Genomic DNA, 7,979 nt, shown 5'->3' with positions numbered 1-7,979 from the left:
TCCAATGTATCTATAATTTTTGATTGTTCCATGCTATTATATTACCTGTTTTGGATGTTTATGGGCTTTACTTTACACTTTTATATCATTTCTGGGACTAACCTACTAACCGGAGGCCCATCCCGAATTGCTGTTTTTTTTTGCCTATTTCAGTATATCAAAGGAAAGGAATATCAAACGGAGTCCAAACGGAATGAAACCTTCGGGAGCAATCTTTTTGGAACAAACGCAATCCAGGAGACTTGAAGTGGACGTCAAGAAGCAACAGAGGTGGCCACGAGGGTGGCCAGAGCTCCCAGTAAGGGTGGGCGCGCCCCCCTGCCTCATGGGCCCCTCGTGGCTCCCCTGACCGGCTTCTTTCGCCTATATATATCTTTGAACCCTGAAAACATCCAGGAGCAGCATGAGAAATTATTTCCACCGCCGCAACCTTCTGTATCCGCGAGATCCCATCTTGGAGCCTTTGACAGCGCTCCGCCGGAGGGGGAATTGACCATGGAGGGCCTCTCCATTACCACCAAGGCCTCTCTGATGAGCTGTGAGTAGTTTGCCACAGACCTTCGGGTCCATGATTATTAGCTAGATGGCTTCTTATCTCTCTTTGAATCTCAATACAAAGTTCTCCTTCCTCTTATTGGAGATGTATTCGATGTAACTCTTTTTGCGGTCTGTTTGTCGGGATCCGATGAATTGTGGGTTTATGATCAAGTTTATCTATAAGAAATATTTGAATCACCTCTGAATTCTTTTATTTAATGATTGGTTATCTTTGCAAGTCTCTTCGAATTATCAGTTTGGTTTGGCCTACTAGATTGATCTTTCTTGCCATGGGAGAAGTGATTAGCTTTGGGTTCAATCTTGCATTGTCCTTTCCTAGTGACAGTAGGGGCAGCAAGGCACGTATTGTATTGTTGCCATCGAGGATAAAAAGATGGGGTTTATATCATATTGCATGAGTTTATCCCTCTACATCATGTCACCTTGCTTAATGCCTTACTCTGTTCTTATGAACTTAATACTCTAGATGCAGGCAGGAGTCGGTCGATGTGTGGAGTAATAGTAGTAGATGCAGGCAGGAGTCGGTCTACTTGTTGCGGACGTGATGCCTATATACATGATCATGCCTAGATATTCTCATATCTATGCACTTTTCTATCAATTGCTCGACAGTAATTTGTTCACCCACCGTAATACTTATGCTATCTTGAAGAAGCCACTAGTGAAACCTATGGCCCCGGGGTCTATCTTTTATCATATAAGTTTTCCATCTACTTTTATTTGCATCTTTTACTTTCCAATCTATATCATAAAAATACAAAAATATTTATCTTATCATATTATCTCTATCAGATCTCACTTTCGCAAGTTTCCGTGAAGGGATTGACAACCCCTTTAACGCGTTGGTTGCGAGGTTCTTGTTTGTTTGTGTAGGTGCATCGGACTTTTGAGGAGCCTCCTACTAGATTGATACCTTGGTTCTCAAAACTGAGGGAAATACTTACGCTACTTTGCTGCATCACCCTTTCCTCTTCAAGGGAAAAACCAACAGATGCTCAAGAGGTAGCAAGAAGGATTTCTGGCGCCGTTTCCGGGGAGGTCTTCTCTCAAGTCAAGACATACCAAGTACCCATCACAAACGCATCTCCCTCGCATTACATTATTTTCCATTTGCCTCTCGTTTTCCTCTCCCCCACTTCACCCTTGCCATTTTATTCGCCCTCTCTTTCCCTTTCTCCTCTCTCTTTCGCTTGCCTTTTTGTGTGCTCATGTGTTAGTTATTTATCTCGTTATCATGGCTAGTCCTCCTATCATCATTAGTACTCCCGATCATGAAGTTCTTAATTTTAAACAAAGGGAGGGAGAAATTCTAAAAGATGCTTGGCATAGAATTTGCAATGCTCAAAATAGATCTACTAGGAAGCACTCCACTTCCATTCTTCTTCGCAGTTTTTATATAGGCATTACCCCTTGGAATAGATACATTCTTGATACCATTACCGGAGGGAATTTTTTGGGTAGCCATACTTTTGATGCTTACAATGCCATGATAGATTTATTCGGTCTACCGCCTCTTTTGGTTAACCGAACAGTTTTAACTTTAGAACATGTGATGCAAAGGCTTGAAATTATTATTGAAAATAAAGTTGCTACTGTCGAGTTAATTGAAAACTTGGATAAAAAGATCCACAACCAAATTACTCAATATGGATCTAAGGTTGGAGTTATTCTAAAAAGTTTTAAAGAGAAGGAAACCATAGTTAACGAAAGGATAGATCCAGATTCCACAAGAATCGGTAAACTTGAGGATATTATTACTAATTTAGGGTCTGCCTTTTCATCTATGAAAAATACTCCAACTCCTCCTACAAAAATTGCTAAATTGATGTATGTTCCTAAAAATAAGGGCGAATATTCTAGTAAGGAAACTGCGGATCTCAAATCAATAAGTGTTCATTCCAATTTCTTTGCTCTTATTAAGGAACCTTTTGCCACAAACAAATATCTTGATTTGCCTAAGGATTTAATAATTATCAAAAAGAAAGAAACTCCTACGGGTCACAAGTGTTCTATTGAATAATTGAATACCAATAATTGAATACTTAGATCTATTCTCGCTTTTATGCCTAGCTAGGGGCGTTAAATGATAGCGCTTGTTGGGAGGCAACCCAATTTTATTTTTGTTCCTTGCTTTTTGTTCCTGTTTAGTAATAAATAATTTTTTAGTCCCTGGCTAGATGTGTTTTTATGTTTTAATTAGTGTTTGTGCCAAGTAGAACCTATAGGATAACCTTGGGTCAAAGTTAATTTGATTCTGCTGAAAAACAGAAACTCCGCGTGCATGAGACAAAATTAAATAAATCACAGAAACGTGCTTTTGTGTTGATTATTTTTTCTGTAGATCAATAGACAAATTACCTAGGACGTCCTATTTTTGTAGGATTTTTGGAGTTCCAGAAGTATTCGAAAGTTACAGATTGCTAGAGACTGTTCTGTTTTTGACAGATTCTGTTTTTCGTGTGTTGTTTGCTTATTTTGATGCATCTATGGTTAGTATAAGGGGGTATGAACCATAGAGAAGTTGGAATACAATAGGTTTAACACCAATATAAATAAAGAATTAGTTCATTACAGTACCTTATGTGGTGGTTTTTCTTTCTTGCACTAACGGAGCTTATAAGATTTCCTGTTGAGTTTTGTGTTGTGAAGTTTTCAAGTTTTGGGTAAAGATTTGATGGACTATGGAATAAGGAGTGGCAAAAGTCTAAGCTTGGGGATTCCCATGGCACCCCAAGATATTCAAGGACAACCAAAAGCCTAATCTTGGGTATGCCCCGGAAGGCATCCCCTCTTTCGTCTTTGTTTATCGGTAACTTTACTTGGAGCTATATTTTTATTTACCACATGATATGTGTTTTGCTTGGAGCGTCTTGTATGATATGAGTACTTGCTTTTTATTTTACCACAATCATCCTTTCTATGAACACCTTTTAGGAGAAACCCACATGATTTAGAATTTACTAGAATACTCTATGTGCTTCACTTATATCTTTTGAGCTAGATAGTTTTGCTCTATGTGCTTCACTTATATTTTTTAGAGCACGGCGGTGGCTTTATTTTGAAGAAATTGTTGATCTCTCATGATTCACTTATATTATTTTGAGAGTCTTTTAGAACAGCATAGTATTTGCTATGGTTATAAATTTGGTCCTAGAATGATGAGCATCCAAGTCGGGTATAATAAAAACTATCATAGAAAGTGCATTAAAAACTATGATCAATTTGATGCTTGATAATTGTTTTGAGATATAAAGATAATAATGTTAGAGTCATGCTAGTTGGGTAATTATGAAATTGAGAAATACTTGTGTTGAAGTTGGCAAGTCCCGTAGCATGCACGTATGGTAAAAGTTCTGTGACAAATTTGTTGCATGGGGTGCTCTTTGAGTGCTTTCCTTATGAGTGGCAGTCGGGGACGAGCGATGGTCTTTTCCTACCAATCTATCCCTCTAGGGGCATGCTTAGTAGTACTTTGCTTCGAGGGCTAATAAATTTTTGCAATAAGTATATGAGTTCTTTATGACTAATGTGAGTCCATGGATATACGCACACTTACCCTTCCACTTTGCTAGCCTCTATTATGCCGCGCAACTTTCGCCGGTATTATGAACCCATTATTTACCTTCCTCAAAAGAGCCACCATACCTACCTCTTATGGCATTTCCATAGCCATTCCGAGATATATTGCCATGCAACATTCCACCGTTCCATTTATTATGACACGCTCCATCATTGTCATATTGCTCTTTGCATGATCATGTAGTTGACATCGTATTTGTGGCAAGGCCACCTTTATAATTTTTCATACATGTCACTCTTGATTCATTGCATATCCCGGTACACTGTCGGAGGCATTCACATAGAGTCGTATTTTTTCTAAGTATTGAGTTGTAAATCAATAAAAGTGTGATGATCTTCATTATTAGAGCATTGTCCTAAGTGAAGAAAGGATGATGAAGACTATGATTCCCCCACAAGTCGGTATGAGACTTTGGACTTTATAAAAATAAAAGAGGCCAAAGAAGCCCATAAAAAAAGAGGCCAAAGAAGCCCACCAAATAAAAAATGAGAGAAAAAGAGAGAAGGGACAATGCTACTATCCTTTTACCACGCTTGTGCTTCAAAGTAGCACCATGATCTTCATGATAGAGAGTCTCTTATGTTGTCACTTTCATATACTAGTGGGAAATTTTCATTATAGAACTTGGCTTGTATATTCCAATGACGGTCTTCCTCAAAACGCGCTAGGTCTTCGTGAGCAAGCAAGTTGGATGCACACCCACTTAGTTTCTTTTGTTGAGCTTTCATATATTTATAGCTCTAGTGCATCCGTTGCATGGCAATCCCTACTCACTCACATTGATATCTATTAATGGGCATCTCCATAGCCCGTTGATACGCCTAGTTGATGTGAGACTATCTTCTCCCTCTTTGTCTTCATAACCATCACCATATACCACACATATTGCTATGTCCATGGCTTGCGCTCATGTATTGCGTAAGAATTGAAAAGGTTGAAGCGCGTTAAAAAGTATGAACCAATTGCTCGGCTCGTCATCGGGGTTATGCAGAAGGGGAGTATTTTGTCTGATAAAGATGAAGCATGGCCTAACTATATGATTTTGTAGGGATGAGCTTTCTTTGGCCATACTATTTTGATAAGACATGATTATTTGCTAGTATGCTTCGAAGTATTACTATTTTTTTATGTTTTATAAGCTTTTATATTGAATCATTTGGATCTGAACAATCATGCCACAATAAAGAGAATTACATTGAGAATTATGCTAGGTAGCATTCCACATCAAAAATTCTGTTTTTATCATTTCCCTACTCGAGGACGAGCATGAATTAAGCTTGGGGGTGCTTGATACGTCTCCAACGTATCTATAATTTTTGATTCCATGCTATTATATTACCTGTTTTGGATGTTTATGGGCTTTACTTCACACTTTTATATCATTTTTGAGACTAACCTACTAACCCGAGGCCAAGCCCGAATTGCTGTTTTTTTTTGCCTAATTCAATATATCGAAGGAAAGGAATATCAAACGGAGTCCAAACGGAATGAAACCTTCGGGAGCGATCTTTTTGGAACAAACGCAATCCATGATACTTGGAGTGGACGTCAAGAAGCAGCCGACGCGGCCACGAGGGTGGCCGGCGCGCCCAGTAAGGGTGGGCGCGCCCCCTGCCTCATGGGCCCCTCGTGGCTCCCCCGACTGACTTCTTTCACCTATATATATCTTCGTACCCTAAAAACATCCAGGAGCTCCACGAGAAATTATTTCCACCGCCGCAACCTTCTGTATCCGCGAGATCCCATCTTGGAGCCTTCGTCGGCGCTCTACCGGATGGGGAATCGACCATGGAGGGCCTCTCCATCACCACCAAGGCCTCTCTGATGAGTTGTGAGTAGTTTACCACAGACCTTCGGGTCCACAGTTATTAGCTAGATGGCTTCTTCTCTCTCTTTGAATCTCAATACAAAGTTCTCCTTCCTCTTATTGGAGATCTATTCGATGTAACTCTTTTTGCGGTGTGTTTGTAGAGAACTGATGACTTGTGGGTCTATGATCAAGTTTATCTAGAGAAATATTTGAATATCCTCTGAATTATTTTATGTATGTTTGGTTATCTTTGCAAGTCTCTTCGAATTATCAGTTTGGTTTGGCCTACTAGATTGATCTTTCTTGCCATGGGAGAAGTGCTTAGCTTTGGGTTCAATCTTGCGGTGTCCTTTCCTAGTGACAGTAGGGGCAGAAAGGCACGTATTGTATTGTTGCCATCAAGGATAAAAAGATGGGGTTTATATCATATTGCATGAGTTTATCCCTCTACATCATGTCATCTTGCTTAATGTGTTACTCTGTTCTTATGAACTTAATACTCTAGATGCAGGCAGGAGTCGGTCGATGTGTGGAGTAATAGTAGTAGATGCAGGCAGGAGTCGGTCTACTTGTTGCGGACGTGATGCCTATATACATGATCATGCCTATATATTCTCATAACTATGCACTTTTCTAACAACTCGACAATAATTTGTTCACCCACCGTAATACTTATGCTATCTTGAGAGAAGCCACTAGTGAAACCTATGGCCCCCGGGTCTATCTTTTATCATATAAGTTTTCCATCTACTTTTATTTGCATCTTTTACTTTCCAATCTATATCATAAAAATATCAAAAATATTTATGTTATCATATTATCTCTATCAGATCTCACTTTTGCAAGTTTATGTGAAGGTATTGACAACCCCTTTATCGCGTTGGTTGCGAGGTTCTTATTTGTTTGTGTAGGTGCGTGGGACTTTTGAGGAGCCTCCTACTGGATTGATACCTTGGTTCTCAAAACTGAGAGAAATACTTACGCTACTTTGCTACATCACACTTTCCTCTTCAAGGAAAAAACCAACGCATGCTCAAGAGGTAGCAGGGGGGCGCCCCCCACCCTCGTGGACAGGGTGTGGGGCCCCTGGCCTTGATTCTTTCGCCAGTATTTTTATTAATTCCAAAAATAACTTTCAAGGAGTTTTAGGTTATTGCGAGAACTTCTATTTCTTCACAAAAATAACACCATGGCAGTTCTGCTGAAAACAGCGTCAGTCCGGACTAGTTCTATTCAAATCATGCAAGTTAGAGTCCAAAACAAGGGAAAAATTGTTTGGAAAATTAGATACGATGGAGACGTATCATATGCCTCTACTTGACTAGCTCGTTGAATCAAAGATGCTTATGTTTCCTAGCTATAGACATGAGTTGTCATTTGATTAGCGGGATCACATTATTAGATAATGATGTGATTGACTTGACCAATTCCGTTAGCTTAGCACTTGATCGTTTAGTATATTGCTATTGCTTTCTTCATGACTTATACATGTTCCTATGACTATGAGATTATGCAACTCCCGAATACCGGAGGAACACTTTGTGTGCTACCAAATGTCACAACGTAATTGGGTGATTATAAAGGTGCTCTACAGGTGTCTCTGTTGGTACTTGTTGAGTTGGCATAGATCGAGATTAGGATTTATCACTCTGATTGTCGGAGAGGTATCTCTGGGCCCTCTCGGTAATGCACGTCACTATAAGCCTTGCAAGCAATGTCACTAATGAGTTACTTGCGGGATGATGCATTACTGAACGAGTAAAGAGACTTGCCGGTAACGAGATTGAACTAGGTATTGAGATACCGACAATCGAATCTCGGACAAGTAACATACCGATGACAAAGGGAACAACGTATGTTGTTATGTAGTTTGACCGGCAAAGATCTTCATAGAATATGTAGGAGCCAATATGAGCATGCAGGTTTCGCTATTGGTTATTGACCGGAGATGAGTCTCGGTCATGTCTACATAGTTCTCGAACCCGTAGGTTCCGCACGCTTAACGTTCAGTGACGATTGGTATTATGAGTT

This window comes from Triticum dicoccoides, chromosome 4B (assembly GCF_002162155.2).
Source record: "Triticum dicoccoides isolate Atlit2015 ecotype Zavitan chromosome 4B, WEW_v2.0, whole genome shotgun sequence".
NCBI classification, from domain to species: Eukaryota; Viridiplantae; Streptophyta; class Magnoliopsida; order Poales; family Poaceae; genus Triticum; species Triticum dicoccoides.
This window is presented reverse-complemented; position numbering follows the sequence as displayed.